This window comes from Pteropus medius, unplaced genomic scaffold (genome assembly GCF_902729225.1).
Source record: "Pteropus medius unplaced genomic scaffold, Ma_sr-lr_union100, whole genome shotgun sequence".
NCBI lineage: Eukaryota > Metazoa > Chordata > Mammalia > Chiroptera > Pteropodidae > Pteropus > Pteropus medius.
Genome location: NW_024344378.1, coordinates 56,968,155 through 56,988,511, shown reverse-complemented (window position 1 = coordinate 56,988,511; position 20,357 = coordinate 56,968,155). Strand labels below are relative to the sequence as shown.

Below are 20,357 nucleotides of genomic sequence, written 5' to 3'. Positions count from 1 at the left end.
TTGTTAGTTACTAAGGAGCAAGTGAGCTGAAGATACAGGCACTTAAGTGTGTCTAGATGCACACTTGGGGATTTTGGAAAAACCAATTCCTTTGCTTGGCTTTTATTCTTATGGCCCTGCTAGGCAGGAGGGCCCATTATATAGTGTGGGGAGCTGTGGTCCCTGTAAGGTAAATTAGCAGGGAACAAAAGTGCTGGATTGGAGGCATTTCAATAATCCTGACAGCAGCATACTTCTGTTTCTGGGGATGCCTCTGGTGAGACCACTCGTTTTACATTGACAAGGGTAAGGAAGGCTGGAGCATTGCTTCTGGACCACTCAAGGGCTAGCAGGAAAGAGAGGGTCCACTCAAAGTGTAATCAGAGTGAGGTTAATGAACTCTTTATAAACGTGTGGGCAAGGTTAAGGAGACCAACTGACATTTGTTGAAGTGACCGGGCCAGGGCTACTGGGGAGCTGTTACCTTCCCTACTCACCAGTGAGCAAAGAAGAGTTTGGATGTCTAGAAGAGTATGGATGCAGCCTCACCAACACAGCAAGGAGGGAGCAAGGGAGCATCCTCCAGCTCTCTGCTCTTACTCTCTAATTCCTGCCTGGGTTCCCTTTGGCTAAATCCTAAAGGAAGTGGGAGGATAGGAAGTCCTGGTGATGCCAGTGGTCAGCCATCCAGGGCACAGGAGTGGCTTGGGAGGGAGGGGCATATCGTTTTTGCTCAGCCTCCCAAGGAGCAGAGCCTGGAACAGGGGTTGGGGTGTGTGGTCTATTGAAGGAAGCAGGTTAGAGAAGGAGAAAGATCCAGGCAAGAATGCAGTGTCATATCAGTGTAGCCTGTCCCAATCTAGGGACTCTGGGACACAGGGTTGTTCCCACTGGGGGTAAAGAGGAGGTAACTTTTTCTGCCACCTTGACGGTTGGTCTCTGTGAACTGCTCTTAGTTAGGGAGTGGGCCATCATCTCCAGGCAAGGTGCCTCCCTCAGGTGAGGACAATTTGCTGGAGAAGAGGGCAGCTATGACCCTCAGTGCCCCAACATTCAGAGCAGGTGGGAGTGGGAACATGGCGCACTCAGAGAAAGGCCACCACACCACAGCATGACTTGGGGGGTGGACAGATGTCAATTAGCAAATGCCTCCGGATTGTAGAAACCCAGCCCCTTACTGCTTAACTGGCTCACCTGGGTATATAATCTGAATACCAGTCTTCTCAGAAGCTACATTGAGCCTTGATAAGCTTGTGACAGCAGAGCCAGAGCCCACTCTGAGGCTGATGGATTTCCCTCTCAAGGTGGTTGGGGCTACTTAGTTCTAACCCAAATACTACTGCCTGCCACTTAAGTTGGTCTTGCTTCCTGTCCTGTCAGTAACAGAGACACCTCTGCAAAGATCTGGCTGAAGCGCACCCTCTGGTTATCCTGAGAAATTATACTGAAGGATTCCTGCAAGTGAAGAATTTCTGATGAGGATATTTATCAGAGCCTAGCATTAATAATACATGCTGCATGATTTTTTTATTAGAGGAGCCACATAAATGTGGCCGCTTCAACTTTTTAACTCCTGGGAAAGCTTGAAGTTGGAGGGAACGGGGTTGTGGGAAAGTGCCTGGCTAATCAGTTCCCATTCATATGCAAAGCACTTGCTTAGATGAGTTCATCAAAATTTAGTCAGTTCTTAAAAATATATATATATTTATAGACTTCCCTCCCTGGAAAAGACCATGACGAAGATGGATAGTGAAAAATGCAAATTATTAATACCCTGAAAAGGAAGCCTCATACTGAGCCCTGCTAAGCATTCCCTATTCTTTGAGAAAAATAGGCATAAAAATGCACATTTATGCTATAGCCTTCTTTACTTGCCTTTACTAAACTATCTCCCTCCTCTTATTCCAAATGCTTCTCAGTGTTTCCTTTGGAGTCACTAGGGTGGTGGGAGTTATGAGGGTGTTTGGGACATGGAGCAGGGGAGGAAGCTACCTGTATCAAGTCTTGCCTTAACCATGCTGGGTACTATGCAGGTCCTCAATACTATTGTGAAATAGTATTGAGCCTTTATATCAACTCTGTCCCCATTATAGAGACTGGAAAACTGAGACTCAGAGGGATGTCCTGTGACTGCCAGCTAGAGAATGTGCAGTGTGTCAATTCCTAAAGGAGCAGCATTCTCCAGCAGGTCTGAAACTGCTCAGCTTTGCGTATATGTTGGTCCCAATATGATGGCTGCTGTGTTACTCTGGGGCCCCTCCTGGCTTCTCAGTTGTTGCATTTTTACAGGGACAGGGAGCTAAAATTCAGGGCTCCCATGACCCCTTCCTCTATCCTTTCTTCTCCTCTCTTCTCCCCTGCCCCCACCCACAAGTACAGTGAGAACAGGGCACCCCAGTCCTTAGGAGGGAAAAAAATGTCAATGCAGATACATGGGAGGGTTTGCAGTATGGAACCAGCTCTCACTTCATTCCCCCACACCACAAACATTTTATTTTATTTTATCTTTTTAGGCAGGGCAGCCCTTGATTGACCTCACAGATTGCAAGGACCTTGTCAGCTTACAATCCCTTATTTTTTTTATTTTTTATTTTTTATGCCTGCAGCACCTGGTCTTCGTAAGTGGTCTCCCATCTAAGTACTAACCAAGCCCGATCCTGCTTAGCTTCCGAGATCAGATGGGATCGGGTTGTTCAGGGTAACATGGCTGTAGACACAAACATTTATTGAGTATGTTCTGTGTGCCAGTTGTGGGCAATTATGGTAACAGGGCCTGGACTGCCTGCCTTCTTGGGACGACAGACTGACAAATGCAGATAACTGTGAAGGACTCTGCTGATGAGTAAAGACAGACACAATACTGATGAGCAAATTCAAACACAGTGGGTAGGCACAGAATGGGGACTGAGTCAACATCTGATATCTAACGACCCCCGTGGATACTCACCCTCTTCTACCTCCTGTAGTGGCACGTGTTTTTTTGAGCTGGAGTTGGAAAGGTTATTCTTCCCAAGATATCACAACTCAATTGTGCTTTTCATACAAAGCTTCAGGTATGGCATTACTTGGGAGATAGTCTCTTTGGGGGCTCTTGAGGTGTGAGAAATGGTTGAACAATAGACCCCTATGCTCACCAGAGCTTAACCTATTCCTGGCTCAGAGCACGATGGTTTGCAGAGTGGGGCTGGAATAAGGTTACAGGTGGCCTGCTCAGGGGCCATCAGAGCTGGAACCTCTGTCTGGGGTGCAGAATGACTGGTTCCCAGGCAGAAGGGCTGTGCCCTGAGCACTCAGAAATGGTGGAGGTAGGTCAAGAGGGCATCTCTGACCCCCCCGCCCCGCCCCCGGAACCACCATTGGGCCCTTCTCTTGCCCAGGAGATACTCTCTTCAGATCTTCAGGCAAATTAGCAGGGACTTAAACAAACCAACGTTTTCCATTTGGAGCTTGAAATTGATCATGATAATTTTCTGACATGCATGTCTCCTGCCCTTTGTAAAATGTACATCACAGCTTCCTTGTAGAGGCCTGGCTAGGTAGGCAGCATTTCCTCTGTCCCCAGCCATCACCACAGGGTTCCAGGTTTATTGGAGCCAGCATTGTGTTTAGAGACTTTGGATAGAGCCCAATGCTGGAGGGCTCTGTCCTCAGGGAACCTGGGGTGGCAGCTTGGATAAATGCAGGGCCACCAGGGGCCCATCACTGTCCATACTACAGGGCAGAGGTGAGCGTGCATCTTTTTGTTATGCATTCATGGAAGGAGCCCTTCTGCTGGGGCTTCTTCCTGCCAGCACTGGGCAAAGGACAAATAGATAGCTTGGACATGGCCCTGCCTAGAGGAGCTCACAGACCAGAGGCAGATCTGGAGACACAGGGGAGGAACCTGAGAGAAATCAGGGAAGACTTCTTGAGGAGGTGACAACTGAGCAAACTCTTGAAGTATGAGTAGGAGTTTATAGTGGCTAGGGGAGAGTTTTGCAGATGGAGGTAATGGGGCATGTAAAAATACAAAATCTTGAGAGGTAAGGTGGTTCAGGGAATAACGAGAAGTTCAGGTGTGGAGAGAGAGGGAAGGCCTATTAACCTTGCTCTGGGCTTGGTGCTGATGGCAGCTTACCCAGAGTTTACCAGGAGAAACCGATGAGTTCTATCTGCTGCCATTTCATTGTATATCACATGGTTTCTGGGAGGGGTAGCACAGGAATTCCTGGTGCTCTTGTTCCTGCTCAGAGATTCATTTTTTCATCTGTGAAATGGAGATCATAATACAGATTGTGAGCATCATCAGAGACAAGTAGAGGCCAGTGGTGGCCTCTCTCCTGTCATTCTTGTTGCTCTCTCCAAGCCCTGGCGGATGGTGAGGTGAGCAGAGGCTCTGGAATGGGCCAGGAACTGTAGGGCAAGGTGATGTGGGGTCTGGGGCTAGGTTTAGAAAGCAGGGACAGGTTGGGCTGAGTGAAGGGGCGAATGACAGGCAGGAGGGCCAAGGCAGGGAGTAGGAGTATCTTCCAGGAACTGGGCCCCAAAGACTCGGGATACCTGGAGAGTATTGCTCTGTCACTTACTGATGATCATTTATTTAGTTGACAAACACTGTCGATGTCTGCTCTGTGGCCAGGGATTCTGAGGAGAGCCACACTGGGATGGCCATATGCTGAGAGAGTGCCCGGGGCAGTGTGAAGTGGTGGCATCCTGCAGCCTAGGCTGGGGGCTGGGGTAGGTCAGGGAAGTCCCCTGGAGAAGGGTGTCCAAGTTGAACTCAGTGAGGAGGGAGGCTGTGGAGGGGGCTATAGCAGGTGCCAGTGCCTGAGTAGGAGGGCTGACCTGGCTCCGCAGCCCCTGCCCTGGCCATGCTTTGAGGAGGGTGCTGAGGACACAGTGCCTACTTGTGCTCCCTGTCCTGGCAGTTCTCCTTGGAGCCTTCCTGGAGCCTCTGCAGTAAAGTAGTACCCAGGAAAATTCCATGAACCTAAGCAGTGACAGATCAGGTATTGAAGAGACATTTTGGACAACCCTATGTTCCAGGCAGCACTGTGTAATAACAGACCTGCTTGGAATTAAGCTCCCATGGCCTCTGGAATGATGAGAGTCTGCCCACTCCTAGGAGTGTCCCCACTGCCACCTCTAGATCATAGCTGAAGTACGTGGGGGACACCCTGTGAATTAGGCTCTGTTGTAAGCATGTCACACTGTTTACTCACTTAGCCCTGTGAGGTGGGACTATTATTAGCCCTTTTTGCTGGTTCAGAAATTGGGCACAGAGGTTTTGTGTCTTGCCCAAGGTCATATACCTCATTAAGTGGCAGAACTTCGCTTTGGGCTGCCATGTCCTTACTCCGAACCCTACATTCTCATTGCCTGGTGCCTGGTGTTTTTGGAGGCCTCCCTTCAGCCTGGGAAGAGGGACACTGGCCATGTCAGCCCCTTGCACTTGTTGGGGCTGAGTGACTGGGGTTACCATGGGAGGCATGGAAGGTATATGGCTGGAGAGATTGCAGGACTTGGGAGGTGTTCCCAAAGTAGAAGGCCCAGAGAGATCACAAGGGGACCCTTTCTTAGAGGGCACAGAATCTCCTTCTGGACCCAGGCAGACCCTCTCCACTGGGTGTGCCATTTGCCTCTATACTGCCCACTCTTGTTTGGGTTATCCCTGGGCAAGTGGAGGATCTGGAGGGGATGTACCCCTCTCCTTCACTCCCTTGCATAGTGATTAAGATGCTGTTTTTACTTTTTGATGTTGAAGAGACTCTTTATTCCAGTGCATGAAGCCCTAAAAGTCCCTCCTCCAGATAACTCTTTAGAGCCATGAACTGCGTCGGGTGAGTGTGACAGGAGCATGACTGGGGCAGAAGGGGACCTACACATCTATTTCCTGAGGTGCACCCAGCTCCCTTGCAGGCGTATGGTCTCCTGGGGTCTCCATACTCTGCTCTGGACTGCCACCCATGGGCACTGTTGTCCCTAATGGGCTTTGGGTACCCAGAGGATGACTTTGCTCTGGCCTTAGTTGAGCAGTCCCAGCCCCAGTGATTCCTCATATGGGTCTAACACCTGGCAGCTCTGAGTTTCCTGGCCAGGGTGTCAGGTAGTATTAACTGGCAGCAGGAACAGGTGGGTGTTGATTGAGGCTGATTTCTGGGAGGCAGCAGCTGCAGGCTGCACAGAGCTATTTCCGGCAGCTTCAATTGTATCAAGGAGGCTTAATCCTTCTAAGTGCCTTTGTGTACTGGCAACGTTGAGTGAGGGCAGGGGGCCAGGGCTGGAGCAAGGTCAGACTTTCCCTGGTTGTCTGCATTTCCCTTTCCTTCTATCCACCCACATACTCATCTGCCCACACATCCATCTATTCACCATCCATCCATTTATCCATCCACTTATCTACCCATCCACCCTTCTGTCCACCCATCCATTTATCCATCCATTCACCATTCTGTTGTCATAAGTCATTTACTCTTTCCCTCAGTGTTCACTATTTATCTACCACTTGCCAGACACCATTCTGGGACCCCAAGATCCAAGCCCATCCTGTGGCTCACAGTCTAGTGGTGGAGACTGTGATCTAAGGGCCTCTGACAGAGGCAAGCATGGCCACCACGCTGCACTGGCTTGTCTTGGGACGTGATTCATGCTTGAGCTGTGTCTTGGGGACTAAACAGGGACTTAATGGGTGAGGCTTGGGCCGACAGTCCCCCAGAGGGAGGGCCAGTGTGGGTGAGAGCTCAGAGGTCAAAAGAAAGATAGCAGAAGGCAGGAAGTCACTTGTGTGATGCAGCATGAGGGTGAGGGGTGGGGCCGGTGGTGGGAAGGTGGGTGGACAGCTGGATGAGGCATGGCTCATGAGGATGTTAGGCTTGGCCTAAGAGCAGCTGGTTCCATAAAGATCGGAATCCTTGAGGGTCTTAAGCAGGGGAAGGTTTTAGAAAGATTGCTTGGGTAAGGGATGTGTCAAAAGGTCAAGGCTGGAGGGAGGAAGAGGGACGAAGGATCATGAGCTCTGCATCAGAGCCCTGTTCCCTGCCTTGTGATGGGGCCTTCTCTCTCCATTCCTCCAGGGCTGCAGGCCCTGCTACTGTCCGACTTGCTCTGTGAGAGTTCTTAGGATGGTCCCCTGGGTCTTAATGCCTGGCCTGTGGACTCTTCAAGGTACCTAAGGCCCACCCTCCGCCCTAGAAGGAGGGCCTCTTCCAGTGGATGGGTGGCTTCAGCTGCCACTTCAAGGTACCTAAGGCCCACCCAGTGGCCACACTTAGTCCCAGGGGCAGCCAGGGGAGGCACATCCTGGAGATATCCATTCTCCTGGCAGTTCCATATGCTTTGGGGGCTGTTTGCTTGAGGTGCATAAACACAGCTTAGGGTGGCTCCTGCTCCAGGTGTTTGATAATGAAGGAGGACTGTGGGCCATGAAGCCTGTGCGGGCAGGGTGCACAGTGTCAAATCAGAGAAAATGGCAAGGCCAAGGCACAGTAATTCTCCCTGCTTGTCTCCAAGTATCCTTTGGTGGCTCAGTTTCCTAATTAGTGCTGCAGGATGGTTGAGCTCTGTGTCTGAGGCAGGTCGTGGGGACTACCTCTGGTTAAGGGGCTGTGAGAGGCAGCTTCTCTACTTGGACTGCTCTCTGAGCTGTTTCTGGTGGGCTGGAGAGAGAAGGCTGGGCCAAGACTCAGGGCTCCTGTTCAGGGTGGCTCCTGCTGCTGCAAACACTCCCGCTCTTTTGGGGAGTACAGAGGGTGGGGCTCCAGGGAGTGTCTCTTCCAGTTGCTTTGCGTATGTGTGAGTTGTGTGTATGTGTGTATGTGTGGTCAATATGTTGTGTATATGTTGTGTGGTGTACTTGTGTGTATATGGTGTTTGCATGTGTTTGCGGTATGTGTGCTATATATAGTGTGTGATATAGGTGTATGTGTTATGTGCAGTGTGTGTATATGCTGTGTGTTGTATGTGGTGGCCAAGGATGGACTGTCAGGAGCAGATGGCCTCCTCTTTCCAGGTATATGGCCCTGTGAGGCCTCTGGGATGCCTGTGATGTGATTCTTTCATCTTTATCCTCTTCTTCCTCCTCATGTCTCTGCCTTGTGCCCCATCTCCCCACCTGCAGGTCTTGACATTTTCCTGAGGCAACTATTAATTGAACCAAGCCCCTTTGAGTGGGTCCCACGGGGCCCCAGCTCTATAGCAAGGAGTTGTGAATCCATGCGTCCTCCCAGCCTGACCCTGGTTGATCTAACAACATGCAGGTTCATTTACTGAAGGCTCAGCTGCTCATTATGAATGTTCTCAATGGGGACTAAAAGTACAACTACCTCAGGTTGGAGCCATTTTTGAACTTTAAAGAAGGGTCCTGTCACTCAGAGGTGTGGAGACCTCTAAGCTGTGAGGATAGATTCTTAGCAGATCTTTTGTTCCTCTCCTGACAACATGGGACCCCTCGGCCTTCTTGTCCCCACTCCAGGGCAGGTGCTACCTTGCATGCCCAGGATGGGCCTGGAGGCAGGAATGCCAGCACCTCTTTAAGGCACTTTCTGGACCCTGCTGTGTCCAGGCCTACTTCCAGGCAAAAAAATGTGCTTCGAGGAGAACGCAATATGCAGTGAGCAATATATATAGTTCTCATCTGAATGCGATTATGCCTAAACACTGTAAATATTCGTAATTCTCAGTCATGAGTAGTGCTTCCTTTGGTGTTATATCTTTTTAAAAGTCACCAGTTAAGGCAAAAATGTGTTGTGCTCACTCTGGGCAGCCGCCTTTGCTGGTGCCAGGACTGCAGAAATGCAGGGAGTGAATGGAGACAGAGCAGCCACATGGATCTCAGGTCTGTGATTTACCTGGGTCCCTGGGCAAGTCACTGGGCATGGTCACTCGTCCGCTGGCCTGTGGGAAGGACTGGAAAATGCCATATCCCCTCTTTTCTTTCCTCTGTCTTCAGACTGTGTCTTCAGCTGGAAAACTGGAGCCACAGTTCTGTAGGGCAAAATCGATACTTCCCATATGAAACTACTACTCAGCACCTTGGCTTGATCAAACTCAACAGTTTAATTCTCTTCTTCACTAAACATCCCCCTGGGCACCTGTACCTTGGGGATCTTGGAGTGACCTTGACAGGGTCTCTGACCTCTAATAGCTCATAGGCTGGTGGCAGAGGCGAAGGGTGATCATTCAGAGTGACCATTACCAGGCTGAACTGAGCTCTGGGTGTGTGGGTTAGAAGGTCCAGGAGGCTTGCTGGGGACAGGCAGGCTGGAGCTGAGTTTTGCAGTGGGAGGAGGAGGGGAACAGGGAGCTTGGGTGTTGGTGCGACAATGGCCAGTGCTCTGGATGGCTGTGTTGAGGGAGTGCACCCTGGGTGCACTAAGGATGTCAGCTGGTTGTCTCCACAGGTGGGGCCAGGACTTCTGGGCACAATGGAGGTGACAGGTTTGGGGGGTCTTTGGGAGGAATGGGCTTTGTCTGTCCTATTCCTGTGTCCCCCCACATCACATCATTCTTCATGTGGCCCTGTTAGAACAGAAACAGCTATGCTGGGAGGGCCTAGGCAGGGTGGTAGGGCAGGGTGGTCATGGGTTTGACTATAGCTGGGATGGGCTACAATATCCTAGTGCCTTGTATCTCCCTCTGCACATTCCTGTACTCTGAGGCTTTGGGATCATCTTCCCATTAACTGTGTGGGACTGTGGGCAGCTCTCTGAGAAAACATTGAGGGAGGAGTGAGCCGAGGTAGAGAGCGATGCCTCTCTCTGGTAAGGCTTTGCCCCGGTAGGTGCCGATGCCTAGGTTCCCTCAGCCAGCCAGCAGCACCTTCCTTTTACTAATGCTATTATGGGTTATATAGATGCAAGAAATAGATTCGTGAGTTAGTCTATGTATGTTGGGTACGTTGGGGGTGGGTGTTGAGAGAGTAGGAGTTCTGGGGGTTCAGTAGGAGGTAGGAAGGGGGAAATAGAGCCCAGTTAGAGGAACACGTGCCTGGGATGAGTAGGAGGTTTTCCTTTTTTCCCTTATTTTCATATGACTTTGAACATCAGTCTATTGCCTGTTGGTCCTTGGTCCTTACCTGTTGGCTCGGCTCTTGCTGTTCACCTGCTTTTCCTTGGTCTTTACTTGATGGCCCTTACCTGCTGTTCCTTGTTCTTCACCTGTTAGTCCATGATGTTCACCTGATGGTCCTTGATCTTCACATGTACCACTTAGAGAGAGTGGGCATGACAGGATCTGCCAAGTCAGAATTACTTGAATGTGAATTCAGGCTCCATTGCCCTCTCACTCTGTGACCTTGAGCAAGTAACTTGCCTCTCTGAGCCTTGGTTTCTTAACTGAAAAGTGGGGGTAATAATCCTTACCTCAGAATTATCAGGCAGATCAAATGAGATGAGGAAGGAGGAAGGGAAGCTGCCATGCTCGGAGAAGTTTACTCAATAAATCAGGTTGTTCTCTTGCCTCTTTTGGATATAGAACCACCGTGTCTTTGTGATGAGACACAGCATGTGGTTGTCACTTGCTGCCCATGCCACCTCAGCCATATCTTGGTGTACAGACTCAGGCCTATTTGAGGGCTGTTCATTCACATGGACCTATGGGAGGGAGCACACGTGCCTAAAGGGCTTAGCTGGGCTGCCCTTCATTGTGGTATATGTCCTTACAGAGAGGAGAGATAGTGTTAAGGCAGGTTGCAGGGTTCAAATACCTCCAGAACTGCCCAGAGTCATCCCTGCCAAATTCTGCTGAGGTTGAATGGCCTGGGGTATGGCTAGGGCAGCCACATGCATCCTGTGGGAACTCCTCAGTGTGCAGTAGCCTGTGTATACATGCATAGGGCTATGTGGGTGCAGGTGGTGGACATGCATGCTTGCTGGGTGGGGCATTCAGAGGGACCAAGCCATCAGCCCTGCAGCTTCCCCATTCCTCTTCTGATGTGGACACTGGTGGCTGTTTTCTGTCACCCTCCTTGTCCCTTTGCCTATCTCCAGGGAAGGAATCTGGGCAGAGGAGAGAGAGGGGCGCTACCTTCCATACCCAGGGCAGGGCTATAGCAGGGTACCACTTTAGCCTACTGTGCCTTCTATGCCTAGCCATTCATGTGGAGCCTTTCAGAGCAAGAAAATGCCTTGAAGGAGGGCAAATCACAATGAGCAGCATGTTGTATATTTGGGGAGAGGGAGAAGGGTGATTCGTCTCTATTCTCAGAGCCTCCCTGCCCTGATTTGATGCACCACAGTTCCCTCGAGAAACAGGCCTGCTGCATGGGCATATGTTGTCCCCAGGCTCTTCCTCTGGCCTGCAGGAGCTCACAGGAAGCCTGTGCCAGCTGAGCTTGCCCGGGGGAGGAGGGCAGCCTCATGCATGTTCCCACCTGGTGACAGTGCTGTTCTGTGTGTGCACCTGGCTCAGCCATCTCCTAGTTCCTGATGGTGAGGAAGGTGGTGCCTGTTCTCCTTGAGCTTGGCTCTGGAGAAGGGCAGATGTGCTGTTTGTACCCATTGTGACTTGACGAGTTCTATGACACAGTTCTTCCTGTGCTTATACCCTCCGTCCCCATCAGAGGTCTTGGATACAATCGATCCCAGTGGCAGGCCCCCTGCAATTAGGATCTCCTTTCAGCATTGATGCCCTGCGTTGCCAGGCCACCTCTCCTAAGGTACGTTTTCCGGAGGCCTCCCCAACCCCTTCAGTAAGCAGGCCTGAGGCAGGCCTGCCTGCTGGTGGCCAGGTGTACTAGTGTGTCTGTGTCCCCCAGACTCAGCCTGGCCTGCGACATACATGGCCTACATGGGGTTTCCATTAGGGGCAAAGCTGGGTGAGGGCTCTGCTTTTCCTTTCTACTCATCCATTCTCCTTCATTAGCTCCTTCTCTGGCACTCAGGTCTCACCAAGCTCTCTCAAGCCTCTTGGGGCAGCACAGATGCTGACTAAGGGCTAAAGAACTGGCCTTACTCCCTACAGGGCTGGAGGCACCAGCTCCTGTTCTGCCCTGACCCTTGGGCCATTGGCCCAAGCTTGGGGTGGACAGCTTATGCCTCTTGGAAGGCCTGAGTTCTTGGCCTAACTCGTGCTCACTAGCTGGAAGATAGGTCATACCTGGCATGAGATCTCATGTCTCCAGGCCTTGGCTGTCCCTCTCTTCTAAGCCTGTGGAGGATGCCAGGTGATGGTGTGTAAGAGTAGTACCTGCCGCTAGTTGATAGATGTTCTCATCTAGTCCTGCTGGCTCTGGGGTTAGGTCTGGTTTCCTAGTTCTACCCACCTGCTTTCTCCTCACTCTGTACTTTTAGCTGACCCTCTCCCCTGACCTACAGTGGGCCTGACTGTCCTCACTGCTTTCTGCTCCTGCACTCCCTGCTCTAGGTCCCACCAGGATGAGGAGCAAGAGGAGTCAGCTTAGGCCTCTTGTCCTCTTGCTGTGTCCTCGCTGGGGCTACCTTTCTAAAGGTAAGCTCTGAGCAGACTTGTGCTCAGGAATCCTCCAATCCTCCCTGGAGCCCATGGGATCAAAACCAAGCCCCTCACCTGAGCTAGCAAGACCTCCACCATGAACCTACCCTCCTGTGTCCCCTTAACCCCACCATGTGCGGCCCGCTTCTGTTAGATCCACAAGCTCCACGTATATGCCTTGGCTTATGCCAGGCTGGTCGCCCTTTTTTTTTTTTCACGGGCCCCTTTTTATTTATGTTCTGCCCCAGCATCAGCTGCTCTGTGAAACCCCTTTGCCACTCCAGGTCCCATGATCACCTACCCACACTGCTCCTGTTTGATATCCCTCCATGGACAGTGACCCATATGCTGGCCCACACCAATGCGCTCTCTCCAGATGGCATTTCTGGGACCTGGGGCCAGATGTGCATCATCTCTGTGTTTCCTGCATGGTCCCAGCTGGACACATAGTAGGGGCTTGGAGAGAGTTGAGGTGGGCTCCGGGGGGCAATTCGATTAACTTGAGGGGAGGGGAAGACCTGGTTTTCTCGGGGCAATAAAGGTGCCAATGGCAAAATTGAGCCCCACCAATTAGGTTTATCTTAAATTCCTCTCTGGTTTGTGGATTTTGTTGTATATTGTTTTTCAATTTTCTCCAAGCATCTGCTACTGTGAAAATTTTCATTATCACTGGCAGAGATCCCTTCTCATTCCTGCAGGCTGCAGGAGATTTCTGATTTCTCTCCCCATCTGCTCCAAAGCACCTGGGAGCTAGGATGGGTAATGTCCCTGTGTCGGCCAGGCTCTTTCTCGAAGATCTCAGGAATGAGCCATTTCTGAACTGGTCTCAGTGGGGCTGGCCTGAATGGTCGGGGTGCCGCTGAGGCCACACCTGTCTTGAGGTTCTTGCTGCCACATCTTTGGGATGCAGGGCTGGTCCAGCTGGGAAAGCTGCCTTTGGGGGCTAGGCCAGCACTTGCACCATCCCCTTTTCTGTTCTTGACAGACCTTCAGGTGGTGCCCACTGGGCGCATGGGCAGCTGTTTCTGATAGACCAAGGGTCCTCCAACCCCTGGGCCATGAACCCACCCCCATATGTGGCTTGTTAGGAACCTGGCTGCACAGCAGGATGTGAGCTGTGGGCGAGTGAGCGAAGCTTCATTTGTATTTGTAGCCACTCCCCAGCACTAGCATCACTGCCTCAGCTCCACTTCAGATCATCAGGCATTAGATTCTCATAGGAGCATCAGTCCCTGGTGCCAAAAAGGTTGGAGACCACTGCTCTAGACCTGTTCTCTAAAAGTTCTCTAAAAGTAGCACCGTCTGTATAAATTGGGAGGTTGTGTTGTGATGGCTGTTAGGATGATGATGAGATGTTAAAGGTCCAGGCAATGTAGGACTTTGGGATGAATGAGAAAAGCAGCTACAGGCTTTGGCAGGTAGAACCCAGGCTGAATGTCAGCTCTCCTCACTCCTTACCAGCCAAACTACTCCTAGGCACTCTGCTGGGGACATGCACAGAGGGCAGAGAATGGCCTCGGGCATGCTTGGCACTAATCATCAGCCCAGGCCTTGATCTCCTGGCCTGGTTCCGGGTTTTCTTGTGTTTTTGAACCTGACTGGGCTGCATTTTCCTCTGGTCTTAGCTACTTACAAGTAGATGATGGGTTAGCTGCGCTTACTGGTGGTGGCCCAAGTACTTCCTGGGTTCTAACTCATTGAATTCTTGTTAGTATCCTATGAGGCAGGTGCAATGGTTTTTTCTTTTTCTTGGTTAAATGTACAGTTGACCGTTGAACGATATGAAGTTTAGGAGTGCCAATCCCCTGCTCAGTTGAAAATCTATGTATAACTTTTGACTCCCCCAAAACTTAGTTGTTCCTTGGTATCTGTGGGGGATTGGTTTCAGGAATCCATGGATCTCAAATCTGAGGATGCTCAAGTCCTTTCTATAAAAAATGGTGTAGATCAGTGCATATAGTCGGCCCTCTACATTTGTGGACTCCCAACTACAGATCAAAAACAGTACAGGTATTTATTGAAAAAAATTCATGCATAAGTGGACCTGTGCTTTTCAAACCTGTGTCGTTCAAGGGTCAACTGTGTTTATGATATTTTTAAGGTGGGGCTTGGAGAGGGTGTGACTTGCACAAAGCCACATTTGGCTGTAAGACACAGAGCAGGGATTTGAGTTCAGGCAGTTGAGAGCCAGAAGCTGCCCTCTTACCAATGGGCTGTTCCATCTCTGTATGAGGGTAGGAGCGCTTCACTTCTTTCTGTTGTAGCCTGCCACCTTTCCCTATGTGTAATTGGACATCCTTTGCACTACTGTAGGTTTCAGTTTAAGAGAGGCAGGGAAGGAGGGTGCTAAGCACTTGATAAATGAATGAATGATGAATGAATGAATGGACACTTCCCAAGAGGAAGGAATTTTCATCTTAGAATTAATTCAATACGTAGTTTGTGCCAGAGGCTTTATTTTCATGTCTTGTGTATAATGTGGTTGCTGTTTTTCCCTGTCCTCTTCTTATAAGGATATAAGACACTGATATTCTGACAACTGACCAGCCCTGGCTCTTGCATGCTAAGTGATAGGATGGAACTTAGGTTTCATGATTTCCACCTCCCTGGAGCACCGTCAGTGGCTAGACTGACAGAAGTTTGTTTATAAGAGACACATCAGGAATTTGTGGAGCTCCTTTTCCCCCACTGTTCTGGTCAGTCAGCTGTGGGTTTGGACTAAGACTCAGGTGGTGTAACCAGGTCCATTGGCCACCACCAATCCCCAGTGTTGCCCCAGATCCCCACTCCTGGCTTCATCCCCGTGCAATGTGATGAGGGCTTTGGGAGAGCAGTGCACAGAGGCTTGAGGGCGGTGTGAGTTGGCTGCCCCTCTTTGGTCATCTCCCTGGACTTGGCTGCAAGGCATTGGGCTTGATGGCAGCAAAGGGATGGGCAAGTAGGCTGAGCAGAGGGGGGCGTTGAGCTATGGAGGGGTGGCCTCTGAGGAGGTGCCTACATCCCAAAGACCTCATTTGAGGGACACCATGCAGCTGGTAGTGTTGAGCTCAAGGCTCACATCTGCAAGGAGGGTGTGGCTAACCCAGTCACGGACTCAGGGAAGGTGGCAGGATGGAATAGGGGCTCCTCTGGGTTAGTAGAGCTCAGAAGCTGAGGGTTCAGTGATAGCATTCCCTCCCTTGAGAGTGGGCTATCTTTCCCCTTTGGGGGCTCTAAGTCAGCTCTTCAATCCTGGTCCCAAGCAGGTGACAGGTCAGGGAGAGACACAGAGGGCTGGATCCACTCATGCCTGATCTGCTGTTGAGGGGAGCCGAGGTTGTGTGGGTGTCCCTGTGGACACTCATCTTAGAGGCAGACATACAGGGTGGTGATAATGACCTATTGCCTAAGGTTTGCCTGGTAAGAGCAGCCATCTCAGGCTGCCCCAGTGATGGGGGTGGGCCAGGGATCAGCATTATGCTCTTCCAATTTTATCTTATTATTGCCTGATCCCCTGACATATCTGGGTGTTCAGTCCCAGGCTGGGTGATAGGGATAGAGAGGCCTTCTGGGAGCTCAGTCTAGGGTGTGACAGAGACATATAGGCAAACAGTGATGCTGTTTGAGCTGTGATCATGTATAAAGCAGAGGGACAGAAGAGGCATGGCCTGTGTTGTCCTGCCTGGGTGAAGAATGCCTCTGGAGAGGAAGAGGCACTTGAACTGGGTCTGGATGATGATAAAGAGACAGCATTGTGTACCTAGCAAGGGAATTCAGACACAGAATTCAATCTGACACAGCAGAACCTCCAGAACCCCTGCTTTGCACCTCGGAACTAGAGGTTGCCTTCTGGAAGCCTGCTGCCAGGCCAAACTACAGGATTAGTGGGAGGCTTGGAGTTGGGCTCAGAGCTGGAGCTTGGCAAGATGGGGCTGTTTTCATGACCTCCAAGGTTTCCTAGAAGGGGCACTGACTAAGAGGTGACACTTGCTTCTGCTATACTAATCCCCTGGGGTGGGAGGGACTGGGGTGCTGAGGGCCTATCAGACAGGCATCCATGGGTCAGCTTCTAGTCCAAGATAGAGACCGGGAGCCAAGGCATAGACATAGGGCTTGGTCCCTTTGGGGCAATCAGTCCTATTAGGGAGAGAGGGCACAGGCTGGTAGGGGAGAAAGAGAGAACCAGAAGTCTCACAGAGTCTCTGTTTCTCATGTGAGAGGGCCAGTGGGCCCTGGAAGGAGCACTCAGGCCAGGCCGAGGTCGCTGTCTGGAAACCCTTGGCTTTTGAGAGCCAAATGCAGGTGAAGGGAAGGGAGAGGCAGACACGGGAGTTGGCCTGGGGTAGCCCAGGGATGCAGGGAGGGCTGAGGTCAGGCCTTGTGGTCTGGCCTCTCCATGTATCCAACTTTGACCTCTGGTTCAGTTAGCTCATTTAATCCTCATCACAGGCTTGGAGGTGGGGACTGCTATTAGCCCATTTACAGGTGAAGTACAGTACTGAGGCTCAGTGAGTTAAGTGACTTGCCTGAGTGGGCCTGTCTGGCTCCTGGGCCTGTGTACTTAACTTTGAGGTCAGAGGCAGCTTGGGGTTTGAACCCAGGCTCTCCTGTGACTTTAGGCAACACCCTAACCTCAGGTCTCTGCTCCTGTACCTCCTGTGTTGAATGCAGTAGCAGTACCCGCTTCCTAGAAAGGCAGGCCGGATGGGCCCTGCATGGCTCCTGATGGTGATCTGTGGAAGGGGCTCCCCTCCTATCTTCCCTCAGTCTGGAGAAGCAGAGGGGCTGTGTCCCTGCCCCTACCCCAAGCACTGCCACCACATCCCTGCCTTTTCACTCTTGCTCTAAACAGAGCTGAAAACACCTTTTTGGACACTGGAATTTCTTCTACAGCCCCAGCCTCTGGCCACAGAGGGGTGCTCCAAGTCTTTTAGTCCATGTTCTGGGAGAGCTCTCCATGCTGCCTGGCTCTCCATTGTTGTCCTCTCTGAGCTGGTCTGTCTCATGGGCTCAGACTCCCTGTTGTCTTGCTTCCAGGCCACATGGAACCAGCAGTTCTCAAATCTGGCTGCTTTTCTCTCCCTTGCCTTGCCAGCTCTAGGACAGCGCTACTGCTTTCTCCCAAAGTTCTCACTGTCCTTGTCTCACCTCTAAATGATCCCTCCTTCTTTGGGCAGAATTAGATGAAGTGAGTTTCCCAGAGCCCTTGGCTTATCTGTGCAGGGATTAGATCTGGGTCAAGTCTAGGAGGCCCCAAAGCCTGAGATGTTTCTTGTCACTGCTGCCCAAGGCCGGCTTTGCTTTTGGACAAGGCAGAATTTTCCATCGCCTCATTCCTGACATGAGTGCCATCTCATGGATTCTCTGGGTGACTCGTTCATCTCGTAGCACTGATATTTCAAATTATTTCTTTAGTAGGTACAAATCTTTGCTTACACTTACTCATTCCCTTACCCAGCACCCTCTGATCAGCTCTGTATCAGGCCCTGTGACTGGGGATACAGAAAGCCATGAAACTCTTCCCTTTTCTTGGGACCTTAGGAATTAAGCATGAAGTCAAATAATATGTATTTGATTGATGTGTTCTAAGATAAAGTACTAGGACCTGCAGGAAAAGGAAAGTAATTTTTCCTACTAAGGGGAAGTCAAGAAAAGTTCTACAGAGAAAGAAGCATTTGGGATGGCTCTTGGGAGATGAATAGGAGTTTGAAAGGTATAGTAGAGGTGCATTTCAAGAAAAGGGAATCAGCTTGTGCAAATTTAGAGATTCGTGTGTTCGTGGTGATGTGAACAGAGAGCACGGGGCACATGAAGGTTGGAAAATAGACCGGTGCCATGCTGGTGTGTGGAGTTGGGGGTGGTGGGGAACCTCACAAACTGACTCCCAGGCAGTGGGGAGCATGGCAGATATTTTGGGGGCATGTATGGCGCTGAATTTCGGTCTGTAGAGTGGGTCGGAGAAAGAAGAGCTGGGAGGCACAAAGACCAGGAGACTGATAAGGGATGTGGGCAGACATAGAGGGTGGCGTTCAGATGCACGGTGAGGGGAGCCCAAGAAAAGACATTTGGACGTGGGGTACTGAGAGTACTGCAGGAGGCCCCTGGGTGCTTGACTGCTTTCGAGGTTCTTCAAGTCTCCTATGACTCATCACTGTCCTGATTTCACTTTCACAGTGTAGGCTTCTGTGTGAATCCTGGCCTGGGAGCCTGGTGTTCTATTGGTGGAGCAGTAAGTCATTAACAAGGAGCTGGAGAGCTATAAATAAGCCAGCAGGATCCCACCCAGTGTTTCTTGAGTTTCTAGTAGTGGGAGAAGGAAATCAGTTTTGATTCATTAATTGGCGTAAGGATGAGGCCCCAGAGATTGGCATGATGCCGCCAGCTGTTCCCTACCCTCCTGGTTGGCTCTGAGCATCCTGTCTGTACCAGCTGTCCAACTGACCCAGGCTACTGTCCATCATCCAGTGAGACCCTTTGGTTCTGTTCCTGTTGGCACCCCTGCACTGGGCTGACCGTGAGGCCAGAGGGGTATGGGAGCTCCCAACCTGGAGATGCTTTGGGAGAGACACCCACCCAGGTGCTGCTGCCCAGGTCAGCCCTTGGACCCACTGTCTCCTTGGCACCCTCTAAACTCTTGGTGAAACCCTTTTTTAAGTTTAGGGTCAGCTTTAAGAAACTCTCCTTCTCTGAATTGTGGGATGTGGCTTCCCTTTTGGGAGGACATGAGCATTTGGGAACCTTGGCAAGTTTTAAAACTGTCTCACCCATGAAATTTGGATACCAATAGTGCTTATCTTACAGAGTTGTTAGGAGTATTAAATAGTTTGTTGCTCTGCTATGTCATGCTGAGTACTGGGCCAGGGGTTGGGAAGGTAAGCAGTACACACAGGTGCTTCTGCTTATGGGCTCATGGTTCAAAGAATGAAGTGACTGGCAGCAGCCACACAAAATGGTCCACAACTGCAAACATCCGTGGGTGGTATGAAGGCAGAATATGGTGAAGGAAGATTAGGGGCATGGAAAGTTCTCTTGAGGGAGTGACCATTACCCACAAAAATACAGAATGAGGATAGTTAGCCAGATAGATGCAGGAGGAGCATTGTAGGCCCCTGGCTGGGGGTCAGGAGCCCAGGGGAGGGTCATAGGCTGGAGCAACGACTGTGAAACCATCAACAGGGCTGGGGCTTAACTTTTAAAGGATGGGTCAGATATTCAAAGGAGTTTGATGATTCCACAGAGAGAGGACATAAGTGAGGGGTCTGGGTCTGGAAGAAGGCAAGAGGTGGGAGCAGGGGTAGGCCTAAGAAAGGAGAAACTTTCTTCCTCAACTTTCAGTACATAGATAGGTGTGAGGATCTGGTGGGTAGAAGTGGAATGAGTTTCTCATGATGATGGTTTTTATTTTTATCTATGAAGAATGAAGCAAGGTCATTAATTGAACCTGGGGGAGAAGCCCGGAGGTTTGAGAACAGCAAGGGAGGTGGTGGAGAGGTGTAAGAGGAATGGCAGGTTGGGGAGTCCTGCTGAGGTTGATGACACCACTTTGCAAGGGTCATCATATTGCCAGCTGTGTGACTCTGACTCTCCGCTGGTTGTCCACAGACATGGAGAAGTAGGTGGGCAGGTTGACCCACTATGAGCTGACCCCGGGTTGGGATTTCAGCAGCTGTGCTTACATAAGGCGAGAGAGAGGAGGAGGGAATCTATAATAGTGACTGTAATGACTGACAAAAACTAAACTGAGCGAGGGACAGGGAGTTAGAGCTAGAGGAAACTGGTGGGAGGGTTGCTTAAGCAAAGGTCTGCAGGACAGGATGCTTGTCAAGACTGTCCTGTGCTCGGGAGAGAGTGGTGGCCCTGTGACCCTCCCCCGGGGGTGCCTTTTAATGGTGAACGGAGAGGGAGGCATCAGTGTCCCACAGGGCCTATGCTCTAGCACTTGCCTTTGTATTACTTTGCTACCCATTTCCCCT

At 50.8% G+C, this 20,357-nt stretch overlaps 1 protein-coding gene and 1 pseudogene across 2 annotated transcripts in view; one reads left to right on the top strand and one right to left on the bottom strand.

Annotated features, from left to right (window-relative positions):
- Positions 1 to 20,357, top strand: part of GRID1 (glutamate ionotropic receptor delta type subunit 1) — a 664,127-nt gene that overhangs the window by 110,023 nt on the left and 533,747 nt on the right. The window lies entirely within an intron of this gene.
- Positions 2,577 to 2,694, bottom strand: LOC120610000 (uncharacterized; annotated as a pseudogene).